The sequence below is a fragment of the Dipodomys merriami genome, unplaced genomic scaffold (assembly GCF_024711535.1).
Source record: "Dipodomys merriami isolate MVZ:Mamm:240054 unplaced genomic scaffold, mDipMer1.0.p SCAF_1668, whole genome shotgun sequence".
Classification (NCBI taxonomy): Eukaryota; Metazoa; Chordata; class Mammalia; order Rodentia; family Heteromyidae; genus Dipodomys; species Dipodomys merriami.
Genome location: NW_027203013.1, coordinates 21,392 through 44,949, shown reverse-complemented (window position 1 = coordinate 44,949; position 23,558 = coordinate 21,392). Strand labels below are relative to the sequence as shown.

At 40.7% G+C, this 23,558-nt stretch overlaps 1 pseudogene; it reads left to right on the top strand.

The window, feature by feature from the left end:
* The first annotated feature begins 392 nt into the window (after nt 1-392).
* LOC138828886 (chromodomain Y-like protein) overlaps nt 393-23,558 on the top strand; it is a 38,279-nt pseudogene continuing 15,113 nt past the window's right edge.

Below are 23,558 nucleotides of genomic sequence, written 5' to 3'. Positions count from 1 at the left end.
TCTTGCATTGGAGAGATGTCTTTTGACCACTTTGGCCATGTTAATGATATTTCCTTATGCTGTTTCCCTTTTCCTTCCAACTTGTCGTACCTATAGCAGATCCTGTCCAGGAGACCCGTTCTCTCTAATCTTATTCTCTAAAAGTCTCCCAGTTTATAGGTGCACATATCCTAGACCAAAAAAGTATGGGGTAGATACTCTGTCAGACATAGATTGAAACTGAAAGGTATCTTTGAAGTAGACTTTGACAAGGTTCTGGTATTGACAGTCTTGTGTTGATATGTGCGGTGATTGCAACCAGCTTCTGGTCTAATTCTGAGATGACAGTGGGAGAGAAATGGTGATAGGACATCATGGACCACTATGGTTTCAAACCCTTTGCAGGTACATCTCCATTCATGGATGTGCTATCAGCCAACATACAAATGTCTGTTAAAGGGGTGATGGCCGGGAAAAGGAAATTTATTGGCCACAGATGAGACCAGCCTTTGGACAAGTGGTTGCCTTTCAGTGTGAGGCAAAGAGTACCTACCTATACAGAGATATTTTTCAGGAAGCAAGATGATTCACTCACATCTTCTTATCCACAAAATAATCTGAGAATAACTCTGGAATCCCAGAGATGAGAGTCATGTGCTTTGCATTTCTACACGACTGCTTTGCTTCATGGCTCTTTATGCTCTTCTGAAACCTCCTTCTGAGCTGGCCCACAATGTGCCCAGGAGGCAGGAATCAAAGGGGACTTGGAAGCTTGGCTGCTAATCACTCTGGCCACACTGACTTGGGGCTGTAGGCATGTGCTGGGGATCTGCTCTATTCTAATGGTATGGGCTCCAGTGGGAGCTTTGGTTCTTACCAGGAGAAGGTAACAGTGCCTCTGTTTTTGAGCCATCTCCCAGGTTAGTATGTCTTTATCTGCAAAGGCTTGAGCTTTGCCATATCTCTCATCATGACAGGTTCTTTCTTTCTTGCTTTCTTGCTTTCTTGCTTTCTTTCTTTCTTTCTTTCTTTCTTTCTTTCTTTCTTTCTTTCTTTCTTTCTTTCTTTCTTTCTTTCTTTCTTTCTTTCTTTCTTTCTTCCTTCCTTCCTGCCTTCCTTCCTGCCTTCCTTCCTTCCTTTCTTTCTTCCTTTCTTCCTTTCTTCCTTTCTTCCTTTCTTTCTTTCTTTCTTTCTTTCTTTCTTTCTTTCTTTCTTTCTTTCTTTCTTTCTTTCTTTCGTTCTTTCTTTCTTTCTTTCTTTCTTTCTTTCTTTCTTTCTTTCTTTTTCTTTATTTTGTTGGTCATGGGACTTGAAATCTAGGCCTAGGGGCTGTCTCTCTGTTCTTCAACTCAAGTCTAGCTTTCTATCACTTGAGCCACAGTGCCACTTCCAGTTTTCTGGTGGTTTCTTGGAGATAAGTGTCTCAAGGCCTTTCCTGCCCAAGCTGGTTTTTTACTGGCATACTCAGATCTCTGCCTCCTGAGTAGCTAGGTTTACAGTCAAGGGCCACTGGTGCCCAGTTTGACAGGTTAATTATTTGCTAAACATAACAATGGCTGCATTCTGTCCTGGGAGAAGTTTCCCTATCATCCTACAACACTGATGGTCTTAGTGTTGTGGCAGAGCACACAGCAAGGGGGCTTTCTATGCATGCATATTGACTAATACCTGAAAAGGCAGCTTGCAAAGGCCAAGGAGATTGTTGTTGAAGAGATTGTTGTTCAAAAGCCCCTAGTGCTAGGAAGGCTCTGGAAATGCATACATCTCAACTTGCACTGGGCATTTCCAAATTTTAAGTTCTAGTGTTGTTTCTTTTCCTTTGTACACAGCTTGAGTAGGTTGTTCCAGACAAGGAAAGCTACCTACAGAAGGTCTGTGTGCTAGCTACACTCATACAGAACAAGCAGTTCAGGGCTTGATTTTTGGTACATTTTTAGACTTCAAGCTCTTCACTGGTGAGGTTTTTTAATGTTTCCAAGATCATTTTAAATGATTTTTTGCCCTCTCACCATATCACTTAGGTTTCTATCCTAAGCTAAATCAGCAACAACAATAACAAAAACAACAGACTGGACTCACTTGTAAAAGTTAAAAGTTAAAAGTTAAAAGTTAAAAGTGCCACCTGCTGTTCAAACTGCAGAAATACCCATTTCTTGTAACCTTCAGAGAAACAAAGGCTTTCTTTTTATTATTATGATTATTATTGTGAAAATACCATACAGAGGGGTCTTTAAAATGCTTATAGTAGTCTGTACCCAAAGTGGTCCTTATCATTGGAACTTATGGTGACTTCCCGGTGATAAAAGAAGTCCTGAGTGCCCTGAAAACAGCCACTGCCAATGACAGCAGGTCTATCTCAGTGCACCCGGCAGCATCTTCTATTGTGGCCTGGACTTAATTTACTTCATAGACCATCTCACAGATGATAGAAAGAGAAAAGGCACCAAGATGGCAGATGCAATCAGGTTTGCAGAGCCAATGTGTTTGCATCGGGGTTGGGGTTAGTTTTCCAAGTACTAGAACTGAAGATCACAGCCCTGCATAGGCTTCAATGTCAGTCATTTAAGTGAGTTGACTCAATTAACTCATCTGCTCTTTCTATGAGTCTGACATTAATGACTGCTTATCAGAGGCCAACAACTGAAACCCAGCAAGTGCTCGGCATGTTGGATAAGAGTGCTGTATAGATAATGTACAGCTGCATGGTACTTGTGCTGTACACTTCTCCTATGCTTCCCCGAATTCTAAATATTTCTAGTAGAGAGGAAAAAAGCTGAATCAGCTAATGAACACATCTTACATCTGTTGGGTTGTTTTAATAGTACTATGGTTTGATTGGACTCAAAGCCTCATACATGCTAGGCATGCATTCTACCACACCTCCTGCCCCCTTCTTGCTTTAAGTATTTTAAGTAATTTTTGGGCTTTGCTCTTCCCTCACATACACCTCCCACAGAGCTGGGATTTCAGGAATGAACCACCTAGCCAGAATAATTTGTTGAGATAAGGTCTGCTTGCTAAAACTTTGCCTAGACTAGCCTTGGATCTCAGTCCCCCCCATCTCTGTTATTCCCCAAAATAACATACCTATGGTTTGAAATATTATAATCCCATTATTATTCTGAGTTCTCAGATGTGGTGCTAGAAGGCATTGCCTTCTTACTTGACTTGAAATTATAAACCTTCATCAGTGGACATAATTCTGCTCTAGACTATCAGAACCTCATATCAAAGTGTAGACACTGCTCATTGTTAAATCATAGTTCAGGATATGTTGCATGTCTTTAAGCCTCACTTTTTACACACACACACACACACACACACACACACACACACACACACACACACACACACATGCACACACATACACACAAACACACACACATACCATTGTCTTCAGTGGTGACTTTGTACATCTTCTGTGAGACCTCCTGAGTCCTCTCTTATGCATCTTAGAGCTTTTCTTACCAATCTTGCTGCTCTCCAGTCTTCTCCCTCCTCAGGTGTCCAGTCTCTGCCCTTGACAGTGGCTGAGGCTTGTAGTACTGGGATTAGAGAAAGAGAAAAGATAGATACAGATATTTAAGTAGAAACCTCATCTCTTGCACTTTTAGGTGATTTTAGATGCTTGTTTTCATCAGATCCTCACTCCTATTACTTCTCCCAGCCTCCCAATGCCATGTCCTTCTCCTGGATTCCACAGAAGGCTCAGCTGATATTATAGGAAACTGAAACATTGTGCTTCTGTTAAACCTGCATTGCTGCTGCTTTGAGTAAATGTATTTTTATCAGCAATAATTTTGCTTAATGGAATATGGGAGAATCAGAAAAAACTACTTATTTAAAGCAGTTTCACTTAACCTTTCTCTTACTCAGTTTATTTAAATTAACTTTATATGCCTATGAGGGACATTACACAAAACAATCTTTCTATGTATTGTATTTTTGCTTGTTTCTGTGGTATCATGACTCAAATTCCTTAAACTTTTTGAGGCAAAGATCTTCATTGTGGCAAATATTCAGAATGGAAGGAAAGGGAAGTCAGAATGGAGATCAATTAACATCTTACATCATCCCATCATCCACTGTCCAGGGCTGCTATTTCCACTATTGGAATTGATGATACCCAGTTTGCAGATTCATTGTCATGAAATGGCCCTTACATCATTGATAAAACTGAGTATTTTGGGTTCCCTTTATAGCATTGGACTTTTGATGTCTGCATACTATGTGTCTGAAGGACCCAAGAGCAAGCTTATCTCCACAGAAGTGAGGTCTCCTCTCATGATAGAGTGAGATAATGTGCAGACTTTCCAAAGGAAGAGGCTATTACTCATCACTCCTATATTACAGGATTTGGAGAGAGAACAAAACAAACCCATAAACTGGCCCTAGAACTTGACCTCTTCCTACTCATTCCTTTCTTCTTCAGATAATAAAGTTGAGTAAGCTGAGGAAGGAAGCACACTACCTCCTAATTCAAATTTTGTTGCCTGGTTTCCCCAGACAATTCCTACACCCTTCCATGAGGGTGTGACCTAACATCTGATCTTGTCAAGTGTCTTCTCAGAAGGAATTCTATTGAATAATAATGTCTTCAAAAACTAACTTTGTGGAAAATCTTTCCTTTCCTTCCATATCTAAGACAGCCTTTAACTCAGTTCACAGATAATCCAGTGGGAACAAATACAAATTGAGTATGCTGCATTGTACACCTATTAATGTTTATGGGCTTTAATATTAAGTTTTAAAAGATAAGTATAAAAACCAGGAGCCTGCTGGTTCATGCCTGTAATCCTAGCTACTCAGGGTGCTGAAATCTGAGGATTGTAGTTTGAAGCCAGCTGAGACAAGAAAGTCCATGAGACTCTTATCTCCAATAAACTACTAAGAAAAAGCTGGAAGTGGTGTTGGGATTTAGTTGGTAGAACACTAGCCTTGAGCACAAAGAGGCTCAGAGACAGTGCACAGGCCCTATGTTCAAGCCCCATGGCTAGCAAACACAACCGCATGTATACTTAACAAAACTGTACACATTTCCTCTTTAGGTCCATCATGATCTCCTACCACTAGCCACACTGCTAGTACATGATGGTACAGCTTTGTGGACTGGAGAGGTCTCTCCTGACAGGTTATTTCTACAAAGATTTGGTGGGTGGCTGTGTTTTAACAAACTGAGTTTCTGTTCAACTCATGTTTACAAATGAGTTTACACATCATCATTGCACCCTTCCTCTGAGCAGGGCTGCTGATGAATTTAGCATGGACCTCTGAAATAGAGACATAATTTCATTTGACATTATTATCATTCCAGGCAAAAATTGAAATTCCAGTTATAAAACAATGTATCAATCCTATTGAAATCCTGGTATTGATTTTCCTCAAAGACTTTGAAACCAGAATTTTTTTTAATCTTGAAAATGTAGTACAGAGGGGTTACAATTACACGAGCAAGGTAATGAGTACATTTCTTTTTTGGGGGGTGGGGAGTCCGGTCGTGGGCCTGAACTCTGGGCCTGGTCGCTGTCCCTCAGCATTTCACCTCAAGGCTAGCTCTCAACCACTTGAGCCACAGCACCACTTCCAGCTTTTTATTTCTGCTTCTGTGGTGCTGAGGAATCAAACCCAGGGCCTCATGCATGCAAGGCAAGCTCTGTACCACTGAGCCACCTTCCCAGCCCAAATGAGTACATTTCTTATCAAGCATTGTTCCCTCCACCTTTGTTTCCCTTACCATCCCTTCCCATCTCCCTCCCCATACCACGCCAGAGTTGTAAAATTCATTTTTCGACATAACATCTTGTACATCTCATTGTTGCAATGGGTTCACCTGTATCCCTGTTTAAACAATTTGTTTTTTTCCCTTCCCCTCCACAAATTATAGCAACATCAAATACAGTGAAAACAGGGATTATACTGAGGAGGAGGGACATAAAAAAACACAAAGCAATCATCTTATAAATATGTTTAAAACAATAGCAAGAAAGAAAAAATATGAGTCCTTATCTTGGGATTCATTTCACCTAACATCAACTCCTCTGAACATTTCTGCTTGTCTCAGACATATACTAGTCATTGCAAATAAGGGAAACCATGGCACCTGTGTTTCTTTGGGCTTGAGATGAGAATTTTTTATGTATGTACAAATATATCATGGGAGAAGCATGGAATCATGGACAGTTTTTTTATTCTTATGTTTTCATGTACCACAGCTTTATCGTTAAACTCCATTGTGAGCTTTCAAATAATGCCTTGGGCCATCTCATTTAGAAACCTTAGATATTAGTGTGGCTTATTCTTTTAAAGGATCAATTCTTGCATAATGCAAAACATTACTTACCTTGGGGGCAATTGGCAAGGCTGAGATGAGGTTGGCCTCACCTAATGGACTACACCTCACACCAATTGCTGGAATCTGCATCTGCAAGCCCTGTTCTCCTGTGTTCCTTACAAACCTCCCAACCTCCCTCCTTACAATATAATCTAGCTGGAAGCAGTGACTCACATCTGTAATTCTAGCTACTCAAAAGTCTGAGATACATCCAGAGGATTTGTGTTAAGACCAGATCAATTAGAAAAGTCTGTTAAAATTGAGCCTCCAATGATTAGTACAAACAGTACTGAAAGTGTGATTCAAGTATTCAAGTGCCAGCCAACTAAGCAGAAGACCCTGAATTCAACTGCAGGACTTGCACAGGGGGGGGGGGGAGGGAGGGGGAGGGGAGATGCAGCACTATATTCCATCTTGATAGTATTCAGAGGATGAGGAACTAGTAGGAAGTGCCTCAATAGCTGTTGTCAGTCAAGCTCTGGCTTAGAACTCTGTATATGAAAAGTTTTAGTTATTCTTCAATGGTCAGGCTCAAACTACCTATACAAAATCACTTTATATGTATGTAGGTATAAGTTTATGCTTTGATCTACTCTGTGAAATCAGAACAAGAGACTACCTCTGAAAACAGAATCAGCTGTATGGTGGGGAGGAAGAAGCAGATTCCCTATATAGTATAGCATCAACCTCCCTGGAACTACAAAGCCTATAAAACAAACTCCAGCACAGCATTGGTTGTGTTTTATGGCAAGTTCTTGTCCCCTGCAAAGGCCTCCCTCTCCCATGTCTGCTTTGCTCTCCAATTTCCTGTGGCAATAGCATCCAACAACACATAATGGGATACAGGCATTGAGATGCTTGCTGATCTTTATTTCCAACCTTATGTCTTAAATTAGCTTATCTCCATGTCCATAAGTTAATTTAGTCCAGTTTATAAGACCTAAGAAAATACGTGTTTCCAATTCAATGTGTAAAGTCTTCTTGCAGGGGCAGGTTATATCCCTTAGTCAATAACCCTTCAGTCAGTACCAGACAATCTTAGTGCCAAGTTCACTCTGAATTTTCCCTTTTCTTGGATACAAGAACTCCCTAAAGTCAGTATGATCCTTGGGTCTTCAATGAGAGAAAGTTGGAAATGCTATATGCAATAGTCAGAGTGGCCAAGAGCCACTGTAAATATGAAAGCCCTTCTGGCTATGTCACCTACAACTGGTGGTAGCAGCGACACCTGTGTAATATCCAGGCTGTAGGTAAGCCTTTACAACCTGCAGCAGGTAGATCCACAGTCTACCTTTTCTGGGAGGAGGCTTTTTAAGAAATCTTAATTTTTATGATTTGCATAGTTTCTGCTTGGCAACTTCCAATCTAGAATAGATTTTTGTCATCTGCTCACATATGCAATGTTTTTACTTTTCCCTGTGTACTTTTTTAACTTTAGAAACTTAGTAAATACTTTCATCCAGTTTAAGAAGCCTAATTTTGTAGCAGTAAAAGGCCCAGCCATTGGACTAGGAGCATCCACATGGCCTCTTTGTGATGTGGTTTGGACTAAGGAAAAGGCTTGGTTCCAAACACCTTGTACCCCCATAGGACAGAATCCAGATGGCTGCTCTACTGATATCTTTCCCATGGATATGGGAGGCACATCTGTGAGCACGTTGGTTAAAAACTTATTTTAGACAATGTCCTAAGAACCTGTGCTTTGGGTGTTGTTTCACTCAGGGTATCTTGTGTGTTCTCTGGGGACATTTCATCAAACCCACTTGGTTCATGTAGTGCTGTAATACTTCCCAGGAGAAGGCCTTTCCTCCCATGAGGAGCCTCCAGATTTACCTAAATCACACTGATACCCAGTTTTCAATCAAGAATTTTCTTTTACTTCACTTTAAAATCTGCCCTTTTAATGTAGCAGTGGGAGGCCATGCACTAGTGGCTCACACACTAGCCTTTTGGGAGGCTGATACCAGAATTGCAGTTTGAAGCCATTGTAGGCAGAGAAACCCAAGAGATTCTTATTGCAATTAGCCTGGAAAAAGCCACTAGGGATCAGTGGCTGGAATGGTAGAGTGCCAGCTTTGAACAAAAAAGAGCTAGGTTAAGAGCCAAAGGCCCTGAGTTCAAGTCCTATTATACACAATATCCCCTGCACCCGTACCCACACACCTTCCCCAACAAACACACAAAAGCAATTAGGGAGCAAACTTGCACAAATAAAAGAAGCAGGGAGAGGGGTTCAGTATAATTTTGTGGCTCATTTTTTCACTATTTAAATTGGTCCATTCATGATGAGAGATTGTGTTTGTGTTTTCTCAATTACATATACCTTGTTCCTTAGTTCTAGAGACAGACTGAGAGTGTTGGCAGAGAGGAGAATCCACAAAGATTGAATTCTGTTGAAGAGAGGGACTGGATGTCAGATTGGATAGGGGACAAGTGCAACTCCTCCAGCTCCACCACTGAGTGTCCCATAGTTTGACCTGGCCAATTGGCATGATGCTGTCTTTGTACCCATCAGTGTGGGGAGTTCAGGAAGACCATTGTGTCATGGAAAATGACTGTAGCTGAGGGAGTTGCGGAAGGAACTGACAGCCCACAGCTGAAGTAACAGGATCTCCCTTTGGGGTTCACAGCTAAGTTTACTTCCTCATGTAGAAATATCCAGTATCCAAGGGTATTACTTCCTTGGGGAGCCTACAATGAGGGGAGATAGTACAATTTCAGGCAATCTTGGGAGCAATTAGAGTACAATGAAGAAGAAAATGTGTGTCTCCTCTCTGAAATTCCAGAGGGTAAGAGTAACTGAGGAGAGGAAGCTGTCAGTCACTGCTGAGTTGGTAGGGTTGAGAAGGAAGGCACATTGGAGCTGGGAGTCACATGTGTAATCCTAACTATTTAAGATGCTGAGATTTGGATGATCATTATTCAGGGCCAGCCCAAGCCAAAAACTGGGTGACATCTCCTCTTAAGCTATCAATTAATATCAACTTCACTACAACAGGAAGCTTAAAATAGGTGAGTCCAGGCCCAGGCATGTACCTGGATAGGAAGCAAGACCATAACTAAAAAATGACCAGCACAAAATAGGCATATAGCTCACCTACCTAGCAAGTACAATACTCTGAGTTCTAACACGAGTACCATGAACAAGGTTAAGCATGGTGACCTCGGTGCCCCAGTGTGATTCACTGAGATTGCTGCAGCATCTGTTGCTCTGTAGGCTCCTGCCAAAGAGGAACAGTCCATCGACATCCCTCAATCTATGCCTACCAAGACAGCAAATGCTGAGCAGAACCCCTCACGATGGCCAAGGATGGAGGTTTAGTTGGAACTTTGGCCCCTCAAAGGGGAGGAGAGCAACGATCTGCAGGACCAGATGGACTCCTGAGTGAGAGAAGGGCAGAAGGAGGCAATGTTGAGGTTGGTACGGGGTTTGTGTTTAATGACTAATATGGCTTCAGTGGAAATGTTCTGACTTTGATTAACATGTTTTATGACATGTGAATCAAGGGAGAGCTAGGGCAGTGAGGGAAACACACTTGTGTAAATTTTCCATAGGTTGAAACTTACTCTAAAGTCTAAGTTGTTTTTGAAAACTGAAATGTGGAGAAGTTGATAAAAGAGCACAGCTGCCCAGTACTGGCACTGTTCTCTGTAGATTTACCTGCCCTATCCATCCCTCTACTGGTGGGTACTTGTCCCCAGGGTGCCTCATACCCCATCCCAGTGTGCTGCTCAATCCAGAACAGCTGCTGTTGGGCAGGGAGGATCAGGAAGCCCTGATGCACTCATGTGCCAACAGTGCCTCCTTCCCTTGGAGGCACAACACAATCCAGAGCTCTGCAGCACCCTATCATTGCTATGAATTGGAGTCTCCAACACTTGGGCTTTGCCTGCATTATTCCCCCACACCTCCAGACCAGCCTTTTGGGGACTTCTGAGACCTGGAGGATAAGAAAGGGAGGCCTGGAGGCAGCATCTCTTCCCATTGGAGCACTGAGTTTGCCACAAGGACCTAACAGGCTGAGAATCTTGGGAATGAACAATGCAGGGTGGCTAAACTTTGATACTCTCTGCTAACATGCCAGGCATTTACTGACATTTATATTCTAGCCCTCTGTGTCCACCAAACCATGGCCATTTGGTGTGTGTATATGTCTGATAAGTCAGAAAGTGATTGCTAGCAAACAAGAATGACCAGTGCTAATGGGTTCATATGGTTGACTGTACTGGCCCTTTATGAGAGATCTCTGGTAGATCTGAATGTGATGTTGCAGTTGACAATTCTTTCCATCAACCCATCCCTCTATTTATCATTCAATTCACATCCTACTCCCTACTTTTCCAGCTCTCTGACCAGCAGTCCAGGTTAACACTCAGTACTGTTCAGCCCCAATACTTTGACATCAAGTAGATGACCAGTGCAGTCCCATTTGGGGTTATTTTCCTCTTCTTGTCACTATAGGATGATACTCTAAGGAAGTGGCCAGTCCCCTCCTTGGTTTGCATACCCACACTGTCTGACCACAACAAATCAATTTCTATAAGCTCATAAGTTCTTAGTAAGTATGAAGGTGTCTTCTCAGAAATTGCATGCCATGTTTTAGGCTCCTGTCTTTATTCACCTGTAGTCTAGCATACCTTCCTTGGGCAGATTACTGAGTTTTTCTGAAACTTTGCCAGCAATTTGAGAAGAGTAAGGGTTGGACTCAGGTCTCAGCCTCCTACTTTCCTGATATCCAGGAGTCCTACACGTACAAGAGAGTATTCTGCCCTCACCTGGGATGTCCATGTTTAGCACATGATGGTATCGCATCAGGTCCCATAGCGGTCCACCTGGCATTCAAATGCTTTTTTGTCCATTTTACTATGCTGTGTCCACCTATCCCTACCTGATTAAGGGTAGATCTTTAAGCTCATTGTGAGTTATTACTGAAGAAGGTGACTTGCTAGCAATTAAATGCTAATTCTACCACTAAAGAATCCTTATTTCCAGGAAAATGTTAAGATCATTGTAAACAATAATCTGGGGGAATGTGTGGAGGTGCAATGGTATGGGAGGATGAGGGTCAACTAGAGGAAAGACTAAGTAAATATGGATAGGTAAACACCATCTAACCAAATGGCATTTTGGAAGTGGAATCTTTGTAATGAATGTTGACAGTGGTAGAATTCTTGATGGCTCATTGTGTTTGGAAAGATAAAAATTGGTTTGAAGTCTCTGCAACATAAGCACGTGCAACTTAATATTATCAGTGTACACAACAAGTGCATGAGTACGTGAAGTTGTACACATACACACACATACACAAAGTTGGAATTGAAGAGATGTTATTAGTACAGACCTGGGACTAAAGGACCTGTGCTACAAGCAGCACAAGGTGACCTATACTATGACAGCTCTTGCTCATATTGTATGCTCACCGTAAGCCATACTTCCAGCCCTTCTTTTGCGATTATTTTGAAGGTGGGATCTCAAGACTTTTCTGCTTAGGCTGGTCTCAGAGCCACCATCCTCCAGATTTAAGCCTACCTATTAGCTAAGATCACAGGTATGAGCCACCAATCCTGGCCCACTGATTGTGTGTTTAAGTGGAAAATGGTTAACAGGGGGCTGGGAAGGTGGTTCAGTGGTAGAGTGCTTGCCTTGCATGCATGAGGCCCTGGGTTCGATTCCCCAGCACCACATAAGCAAAAAGAAAAAAAGCCGGAAGTGGCGCTGTGGCTCAAATGGTAGAGCACTAGCCTTGAGCTGAAGAGCTGAGGGACAGCGCCCAGGCCCAGAGTTCAGGCCCTACAACCGGACCAAAAAAAAAAGAAAGAAAAGAAAAGAAAAGAAAATGGTTAACAGCCTTGAATCAGTCATGTCATTCACACTCTTGGCAAAATTCAGGAACTCCTTTTATTGTCTTGCACATCCAGTCATTTGGAAAAGTGAAAACACAAGTCAGGAAAGACTCCCTAGTAACAAACAGATGTGTATGGAGCTAGCTGGGAAGATGGACCACCATGACAGTGTGCTGGCTAGAGACAGATGGCTCCAGTTAGACCAGATGGAGAGAACCAGATAAGGGCATGAATAGAATGTAATGGAAGAGAAAGATGTTAGAGCTATTGGCTGACTTTCAAAGGGCAGAAAAAAAAAGAAGTAATGAGACTAGGCATGGTGGTACATGCCTATGATCTGCATACAAAGGTAGCTTAGCCCAAAGTCTTACTTAGATTAGACCCTATCTCAAAAAAGAGAAGTTACTGAGAGAACAGAGTGGAACCACTATCACTGAGTTATCTGGACCTGAACATGTTGGCATATACCATTGAGAATATACTTCTATTGGCTAGCAGGACTAGGCTGTGGCTTCCCTACTATATGTTGAGAAAGAAAATGATGCTCTAAGATGGGAAAATTCAGTGGTCCTAGGGCCCTTCTCCTTTATCCACTCTCACTTGTCTGCCTTGAAGAACTGACTTAATATAAAGAACAAGGTTTAGTGAGATTTCTGATAAATGTTTACTTATAGTAGATCCTTTTCCCCCCAGGAGAGGCTGCTTAGTCAACCTGTGGATTAGCAGAACATTCCACACTCTTCAGATGCTTATGACCTGTCCAAGACTGTGCTCAAATGCCAGCCTCACTTAGGGTGATGTTCAGAACCTTGCAAGGCTTTCTGCTGAGGAACAGGTCCCCTGCCACTGTGTTCATCCTTCTTGCCTCTCTTGAAGGGTGGTGAGTCAGCCATACCTGTGCCCTCCAGCATTAGCTCGTGTGCTATGTGCACTGCGTGGAAGTAAAAAAGCAGTGGAAACTGTAGTGTCCTGTGGGCAATTTTCATGAAGATTTCATCTCTTGAGAAGGGAGACTCTACCCACTGCTTGTTTACCTGGAGCCCAGAAGCTCTGGGTCTGGTTTTCAGCACTGCCAGGGAAACACAGAAGGAAGTCATCATTTCGACCCATTCTCCCCTCCTCACCCTGCATGAGCATCTGGGAGCCTGTTGTTGGAATGGTAAATCCAGACACTTTCCTCTGAAACCAAAATGAAAACCTGGGACAAAATTAAAGTCAGTGTAAAGTGAATAAGCATGTATCGATTTATACACTATTACATGTAAAAACAAAAGAATGTTCACTTCCTTCATGCAGTCATTCGAAGTCATGTGTCAGACTCACTCAGCATGGCAATAATTTTGGGAACATCAAAGTCCTGGCTGCTTTGTCTCTTATAGTTATATCCACATGGTGAAATGTGATATCCAGCAGTAATAGCTTAGCCATTAGAACATGGGCTCTGTCTCAGGAACAAGTCACTTTTTGTAACTCACAGAGGAAAAGAAACCCCAGACAGCCATTCTATGGCTGGCTCACTTCCATAAGATTAACAATTACTTGGCCTTATTTATGGCTCATTTTCTTGCATATGAAGAGTTCACACATGGGAGCTGGCTTTAGAGGATAGAGTGCAGATAAAGGAAGTTAAAACAATAACCTCAAACACAAAGTAGACCTTTTCTAGTTCACATTTTTGGAGTCCATATGATTCTGAATGAGGTTATGTCTTTCTCATAATAGCTCAACCCATCTGCCCATTGGATCATGACTCTACACAATTCATAATTAGTGTCTACTAGCACATATGTCACAGGATCTGGGGTTTGAGAGTAACCATCCTCATTGTTGACATTGGGGGATGAGGCTCCCTCTGTCTGCTTGCATCATGTTTCACATCTCAACACTCTCCTTCCTTTCAGGCCAATGAAATGATGCTCAGTGGTTGGAAGCTGACCTCACAGGAGACTTGTGGCAAAGGCCTGGTCTCCCAGGTTTCTGGCCAGGGAAGTCATGGTTCTAGTCATGGAGCTTGCTTCCTGTAATACAGTTGTTCATGTAGTTGTTTCTTTTACATGTTAGTTTTTAAAAAAATAAAACCTTGGGTTGGGAAGGTGGCCTAGTGGTAGAGTGCTTGCCTAGCATGCATGAAGCCCTGAGTTTGATTCTTCAGTAACCACATATCCAGAAAAAGCTGGAAGTGTTGCAGTGGCTCAAGTGTTAGTATGCTAGCTTTAAGCAAAAAATGCTTAGGGACAGTGCACAGGCACTGAGTTCAGGCCCCAGGAATTGCAAAAGTGAACAAATTGTCGATCAGCTTTTACCACTTCAGGCCATAAAAAAGGGTACCAAGGCTCAGGACTGTTGCTACAAGAGTTCATGTCTTCCCACAAACAGAGGGATAAGGCTCCTGTCTCTCACTTTCCAGTACCCAGAAAACCCTAAAATGGTGAATGGATCAATAAAATGTGGTATACATGTATGAGGTTACACACATATATATATATGTATGTATGTATGTATGAGGTTACATACATATATATATATATGTATGTATGTATGAGGTTACATACATGTATACCACATTTTATATACATATATGTATATATAGATATAAATATATATACATATATATGTGTGTATATGTACATATATACATATATATAAATGTATGTATGAACACACACACACACACACACACACACACACAAACAGAGAGAAATCCCACTCATCCATCAGAGAGCATGATAGACTACCATTTGTAATAATGTGGAAAGACTGGGAAAGAATTATATTATGGGAAGTAATCCAGACCCAGAGAACACAAGCTGCATGGTTTCCCTTATTTGTGGCTGCTAGAATGTTCCAATAAACCCAAAAGCAAATACATTCAGTTGTATGCTAATAGTTACAGATGAATTAACTGAAGTATAGTAGACTCAATGAAGAGCAGAAATAGTGTGGTATTTTTTCCTCTAAAGAAATGTTTAATGGTCTGCCAAGAAAACAACAACTCTCAAAGTTTGTCTGGCAATCCATTCACTTGTTAATAACTTAGTAATTAAGGATGCTCTCACCAGAGTGGGCAAGAATAAACGTAGTAGTCACACACATTTTAGTGACTAAAATTCCAAAGCTTACTGACATCACAAATAAATGTATCATGTTTAAAATTTTAATCTATTTCTATTTCCTGACTTGCCACACCAAGAATTATTGTCTTACAAGGGAATATGAAAATAAAAACATCCATTTATGGAAATGAACATGAGATTAGTTGTTCTTTCTTAGAAGTTTGTCTCAATGAAAACAAAGAATTAAAATTAAATGCTGAGGAAAATAAATGTTATTACTTCATTATACCATAAAAGAATGTAAACTGTGAGCAAGGTAAATATGACAGGCAAAAATAAGGCAAATAATAGAGTTTCAGTGAAGTAAATTTCTTTTTTCTCATTGCTATCTAAAACTCTCCATCTCTGTGTTCTTCTAGTACACAGCTGAGAATCTTGCAGACCTCTTAAGGACCAGAGCAGAAAGGACAATCTCCACACAGGCCAGATGAACACAGTGAGTTGACAAGTACCCAAGGAGTGGGTGTTTCAATATGGAAAACTGTTGGAATAATTATTGTTTCCTCATAATCCAGACAAATGTTCACGCCAAGGTCCAAAAATGTCGAAGTCAGGCTTATAAAGGCCACAGGTGAAAAAGAAATAATCTAACATGGAAGTTAAATGTTTCAAACAGGAATGTGGTAATGCATGACTGTAATCCTAGAACTCTGGAATGTGAGGCAGGAGGATCTTCACTTTTAGTCCAGCTAGGCAATAAAGTCAGGTCCTGCCTTAGGAAGCTCAGGTTTCCTACTATCACTTGCCAAAGAATAACTACTTGCACTAGCAGCACCATCTGAAATTTCCATGGCACCCTCTCCATCTTCACATTCACTGCCTTTACTGGTTTCTTCTCTGTCACTGTCCATTTTCTAGTCAATCAACTGCAGTTCATCTCCCTTGGCCCTATCTTCTTTCTGTACACAAATTGTTCCTGCCAATAGTGCCAATCCCATTGTTTCTCTGTATTTTAAACAGTGTCCTATCTTCATCTGATTGATCATTTTCACTGGATCTCCATGGTATACTTGTGAGCTCAATTACTAGATGTGGTTGTTTCTTTGGTCTTGGAGATAATTCAATATTTCAATAATTCAATATTTCAGATGTCTTGAAATTCCTCTCCAAACTTGAGCCATGCTTCAGAGAGGGAAGCATCAGCTGTGCCCATTCTCCTAAGACTTGTTCTTCTGACCTGTGGTGGACTCTTTTGAAAAGGATGGGTACTCTATGTCCCACTTCCTTTTCCACTTGGATCTGCTGGTGCCATCACCAGAGACATAGTATCAGCCTATGAGAGAATAAGACAAAAACCAATAAAGGAATCACAAGGAAAGTATATGGTGTTCAGTGTGAAAATAGAAAATTCATAGTGAAGCAAAACTTATGCAGGTCAAAGCTCCATTTTCAGAGGCCATGAAGGTCAAGCCATCATACTAGTTCTTCATGTCTGTGTGTAACATATATCCTCATGCTCTTCTGTGGTCATGTAGATCATACAGACCACCAGGAGTCACTGGAAGTACAGGACACATTGGTGCAGGGGTGGAGGGGTTCTCCTGGAGGCCTTTTTTGGCACTGACAGGCCAGCGATGAGGGCAAGAAGGAGGCAGCAGTAGTTGCAGGGATTACTGCCAATTATTAGATATTAAATTATGTCTCCATTTAATGATGTGTCCCAGTTGAACAATTAATAAAGCATTAATTAATAATTACTGAATATCCCATTATTGTTTATCATATATGTACATATACACATATATATTTACATACTTTATAGAATGAGACAGATGTCTTATATAATTAAATTATGCATCATGTGTCACTACCTATTATTCGATATTTAATTATGTCTCCATGTAATTTTTTATTCTGGTAATGCTTAATAAAATATTAATAAAACTTAATATACTTCCTATAATTGTTGCATCTAATTTAATATAGAATGATTCACTAATTCAACCCTTTATCATTTATTGTAGTGACAATTATTCCACCTATGACATTTATTACATTTATGACATCCTATTACATAGCATATAGATTTGCATCCAAATTATACATCCTACCTGACACTGAGCACTTTCAAAGAAAAAGAAAACATGTCATGCTTAGCTTCTCACTCCAAGATTATACTTTTGGCAGTGCTGGGATCTAAATTCAGGGCCTAGAAGTTCATGAATGGGTGATAGTAAGCACAGCAGCCAATTCAGCTCCTAGCCAGTTGCCAGACCCTGAAATAGAGCCCCATCTGTTGACTCAATATTGTGCTTAGTGTAGCTATTCATTAAATTTTTTGTTTCATTCATCTATTTGCCATTTATTTTATTGACTGTTATTACACATGGAATATTTATTACATTTATTACAGAGGATATAGATTTGCCTGTGTATGAAACTTCACATCTGACATCCAGGACTTTCACAGAAAAGGAAAACATGTGTCGCCATGGGCTTCTTACTCCACAATTCAATTTTTGTGAGTGCTGGCATCTGAACTCACAGCCTACAAGGCCCAATTCATGAATGGGTGAGTGTCAGCATGCTAGCCTGGTGCATATTGAGCCCACAAGTAGTTTCCATCACCTGAGATCGAGCCCCAGGGTTTGAAAAATAAGAACAGATTAACATGCAGATGGTAGTGCACAAATAAATATAGATCTTTATAGAGTGCCAGAGATGTCTATACAATATTCAGTTATATATGCTACATTCCTACCAATTCTTGGGTACTTATTATGCCTCCATGTAATTAATATTGTTTTCATCCTTAATGAATTATTAATTAAATCAACCACTGTCCCAAAATAATTGCATCCATGTAATTAATAGTATTCTTTTAGTGTGCCAAAAATATTCATTAAACTCCATTGGCCTCCTAAAATCACTCTAACCTTGACATTCATAACCTTCCATCAGTATTCCTATGAATAGGAACGAGACTTTTAGGATCTCCCACCATTGGTAAGGGTCAGGACCGGGCTTCCCACCCAGGGCCTATGTTGCCATGTTGGCCTATGGCTTCCCTGATAGCCCGCCAGCCTTCAGCAATGCTAGGTTACTAACACTTTTCAACTGTGTCATTCAGACCCAGGAAGGTCACCTTGCAAAGAAAACAAATGTAAAACTTGCAGCCGTATGCAAGTTGCCGAGTTTTTTTTTTCTAGTGTTTTTTTTTTTTTTTTTTTTTTTTTTTTTTCCTGTCAGCCTTTGGGGCCCAGGAACCCAGGTTTGGCTGTGGGTCCAGTGGCTGCACCCTAGCCTAGAGTGATTGAAGCTGAGGCAGAGTTGCTGCGACCTGAGTCCAAGCCCTGTGCTTGACAAAATAAAAATGCATACATATATACATACATACATACATACATACATACATACATACATACATATATGCATACATACATACATTAAAATATCTAAAATATTTTTTGAGGCTCCTTGGCTTGGAATTCATGCCATTTTTTTCTGCCAGGCCTGGGATTTGAACTCAGGGTCTGGGTAAATCTGCAGCATTGTGGGGGAAGGGGGAGGTCATCATGCTGGAAGACAAGAAAGTCAGGCCTGTCTCCAGAGCCTGAATTCAAGTCCTAGCACTCGTATACATTTTAAATACATGATTTATATTTACATACACATGTTTACTGCATATTGCAGTTAGTGTAGTTATTCATTTTATTTTGTTTTATTTATTATATATTTTAGTGAGTATGATTACACATATAATATTTTTTACATCCTATTACATAGGACATAGATTTGCCTGTGTATTAGACATCATTCCTGAGACCCCGGATTTTCACCAATTAGGAAAACAAGTGGGACAATTGGCTTCTTCCATCAGGATTAAGTTTTTGGCAGTTCTGTGATTTGAACTCTGGGCCTAGAAGGCCCACTTTATGAATGGGTCAATATTAGCACACCAGTCTGATGCAAGTGAAGTTATGGGGCAACTTTGAGGACCTGAGATCAAGCCCTAGGAGTGGCCACTATATAAACACATAGATGTGTAGATTTCAGTGTATGTGTGTATTTACGTATGTATATGCATCCATAAATGTATGCAGAGACAGATAGACATTTATGTAGATTCTAGTGTATAACTCTATATAAAGTGATGTCTATATCTTACTTTTATATATTCTACTACTACCAATTATTTGGTCTAAAATTATGCCTCCATTAATTAATCACAGTACAAAACTTAATAAATATTAAATTAATCAATGACCTGTTTTTATTGCATACAAACTTATAGAATGACTAGCTAATCAGTAATTCAATTAGTACATTTCAAACATCCTATTAGTGTTCCTATACATGGAACAATTTTCCTAGGATCTTCAGCAGTGTGTAGGTGCCAGTCCCAGAATCCAACTCAGGGCCTAGGTGTGTGAGTTGAGCTTCATTAACAGCCCACCAGCCTTCAGTCATGCAAGGTCACGTTCAATTTTCAAGCCAAGTCATTGAGACCCAGGATGGTCACAGTGCAAAGGAAACAAGGTAAAACAGTTATGTAAAACCTCCTGGTTTTTTCCTCCTGAATTTGTGTTGGTTTGATTTTTTTTACCAGTGCTGGGAGTTGAACTTGGGTCCTAGGATCCCTGGATCATCTGTGGGTGTAAAAGCTGCACCCCAGCCTAGAGTAATCATGGTTTAAGGCACAATAAAATGCTTCCTTGAGCAAAAAGAGCTCAGGGAAAATGTCTAGGTTCACAGTTCAAGCCTCAGGACCTGCAACACAAAAAAAGAGCCAGTAACTCCATGTGTCTGTGTATGAATGCACGTATTTCTATTGGTGAACATCCAGATTCTCTATGAAGAAAAGCACCCAGCTAGGAAATTTGCTTTGAATAGAATGATTTCATAGCACAGAGAGGGCTTTCAAAACAGTGCATGTGCCGGGGCTCCCCTCACTGTTCCCAGTGTAGCCTGAATGTTTCTGTGCACCCCAGGCTGCTGGAGGAAGTCTGCCTCATTGCTGGAACAGGCAGACAAAAAGCCTCACTCCTGTACAGCTTTGTAACAATTCATCTGGGGGCAATTGGTGAGGATGAATATGGGTGGGCTCTGAAGTCCAGGAGAAAAAGGTCTCTTTGTACCCCAAGGTCTTTCTCTCCCCAGTGCTGTGTTTTGACAGGAAGTTTTCATTTGTGCCACCTCCCATGGCAGGCCTGGGTGATGTCTCTGAGCTCTTCAGCTCAAGCTCTACCACTTGAGCTACAGCACTCCTTCAGGCTTTCTGGTGGTTCACTGGAGATAACTATCTCAAGGAATTTCCTGCCCAGGCTGGTTTGGAATGTGATCCTCAGCTCTCTGCCTCCTGAGTAGCTAGGATGACAGGCACGAGTCAGCAGTGCTGGCTTCCACTTCAAGTTGCTAAGTGGTGAGTAGGAGATAATAGTCTCATGGGACCTTTTGTGTCCGGGATAGTTTTGAACCCAGATCCTCAGATCTCAGCTTCCTGAGTAGGCAGGATGACAGACCTCAGCTACAGATACCTAGGGTCCTTGGCTCTACATGATAGGGCACTAGCCATGAGCCCAATAGGGAAGGGTCAGTGCCTAGACCCTGAGTTCAACATTCACAACCGAGAAAAATAATCCAGGAGAAAACTCATTAGAGTTCAATACATACATAATTTTGGCCCTGACATGGGGACATATTTGAGCCTCAACTTTCTCATGTGCACAATCATCTTACTTGTGGAGCTCTTACAAGGACCAGATGAAAGAATGCACCCTGTGAAAGACTCAGCACAAAATACATCATGAAGTTCTCATCACATAGCTGTATCCCACAAGCTGTCATTAGAATTAGGGTGTTTTCATCAGTATCACCATTCTTTCAGAAACATGTCACAAACTGCACAAAGTTCACATCTAATGGTTTAAAGTGGTGGGGAGTTTTGTGTGTGTGGGGGGAGTTAGCCATGGGGATTGCACTCAAAGTTGGGGCTACTGTCCTAAGATCTTTAGCTCAAGGCTACAGCTCTAACACTTTGAGCCACAGCTCAGAGTTTCTCAGACTTCCTGCCAGGGCTGGGTTTTAAACTCACCAGTGTCAGATCTCAGACCCCGGGTATCTTAGATGACAGGAGTGAATGAGCCAGTAGCATCTGGTTCCATGGAGCTGGGTTGCAGTGGTTTATCTCTGGCTAAGTCAGGTTAGATGGAAGCTCTCAACACCAGACTGCCAGCTTGCTCTGTGGTGAGGTATTTGCAGTCCTATCCTTATATCATTGTGCTCAGAACATTCTTTTCTTTGGTGCCAGTCTTGGGTCTTGAGTAAGTGTCTAGACACAGTCCCTAAGCTTTTATGCTCAAAGCTAGTGCTCAACTGCTTGAGCGACAGCACGACTTCTGAATTTTTCTGTGCATGTGGTAGTGAGGAATAGAAACCAGGGCTTTGTATGTACTAGGGAGCACTCTACCACTGAGCCCCAGGAGTGACAAGTTTATAAACAAATAAATGTGTAGATTGGTAGATAGATAGATAGATAGATAGATAGATAGATAGATAGATAAATAGATAGATAGATAGATAGATAGATAGATAGATAGATAGATGTATATGTATAAAACAAGAGTGATGCCTGTATATTATGAAATTGCATATATGATATTACTACTATTGGCAACTAAATTATTCCTTCCTTTTTTAAGTATCATGATTGAATACATAATAAAGTAGTAATTGAAAATTAGTTAATGTAGTATAATTGTGTATAATCTTATAATATGAAAATCATACACTAACTTCTAATTTAATTGTTGCTTTCATAACATTCCATTTGTACGGATGTATCATTGGAATGTATTTCTTTGAACCTCCCACCATTCATTAGTGGCAGTCCTGGGATTTGACCTCCAGGCCTAGGTTGCCAGTTTTGGCTATGGCTTCCCTAATAGCCCGCCAAACATCAGCAATGCAAGGTCATTTGCACTTTCTGGGCCTTGTCATTTAGACCCAGGATGGTTACAACACAAAGGAAAAAAATTAGTAAAACCACCTCCTTGAACTTCTCAGTTTTATCCTTCTCCTTATTTTTATTTTTTTTTTTTGCCAGCCCCAGATTTGAACTCGGGTCCTAGGATCCCAGAGTCAGCTGTGGCAGAGGTGCCAAGACCTAAGTGCTTGGCCAAAAAAATAAAATAAAATAAAATAAAATAAAATAAAATAAAAAAAAATAAATAATAAGGCCCTGGCTTGGAATTTACACCATTTTTCTGGCAGGCCTGGGATTTTAACTCAGGGCCTGGGTAACTCTGTGGCATTGTCCTTGAAGATAAGAAATTCAAATCAGGTCCCAGGGCCTGAATTCAAGCCTCAGCACTGGAAAAAATAATATTCATATGTGAGATCTATTTACATACATGGGTTTACTGCATATGACGTTTACTACCCTTATTTATTTAGTATTGTTACACATATAACACTTCATTTATTACATCATATCACCTAGATTATATTTGCATATGGATTATACATTATACTGAGACCCAGGACTTTCACACAAAAGGAAAAAAATGTGTCAAAGTTGGCTTCTTACTCCACGAATAAATATTTGGCCATGCTGGGATTTCAACTCATGGCCTACAATGCCCAATCCATAAATGGGGTCACAGTCTTAGCACACCAGCCTCCAGAAAACAGAGCTGCCAGGAAGTTCTGAAGACCTTTGATCAAGCCACAGTAGTGCCCAATATATACATTAATAGATATGTATATGTATATATGTGTGTGTGTGTATATATATGTATATAGATATAGATATATACTGAGAGGGAATGTGATGATATTAAATTATATATATATAATTATCGATTATTAGTTATTACATTATGCCACCATTTAATGAAGTATCATGGTTGAATACTTATATACACATTACTTAAAAATTAGTCAAAATCCTTCAATTAGGGGAATCATACCATGGTGCTAGAATGGAAGATATAAATCCAATAATATTTGTGTGGCATTCTAAAATAGAATCATGAATTAACTGCAAATTTAATTATTACTTTTATAATATTTCATTAGAATTCACACGAATAGGAATGAGTTTGTCAGGATCTCCCTCCATTTGTGGGTGGCAATCCTAGCAATCGAACTCCAGGGTAGTTTACATCGTATGCAAACCATTGGAATGACACAGTGAAGATTTCAGATTGTCATGGTTAAAAAAGAACAAGAAAAGAAAGCTAGGTGTCAGCGGCTTCTGCCTGTAATCCTAGCTCCTCAGGAGGCTCAGATGTAGAGAATGCCAACTTGAATTCAGCCAGGGCAGGAAAGTAGGCGACACTTATTTCTAA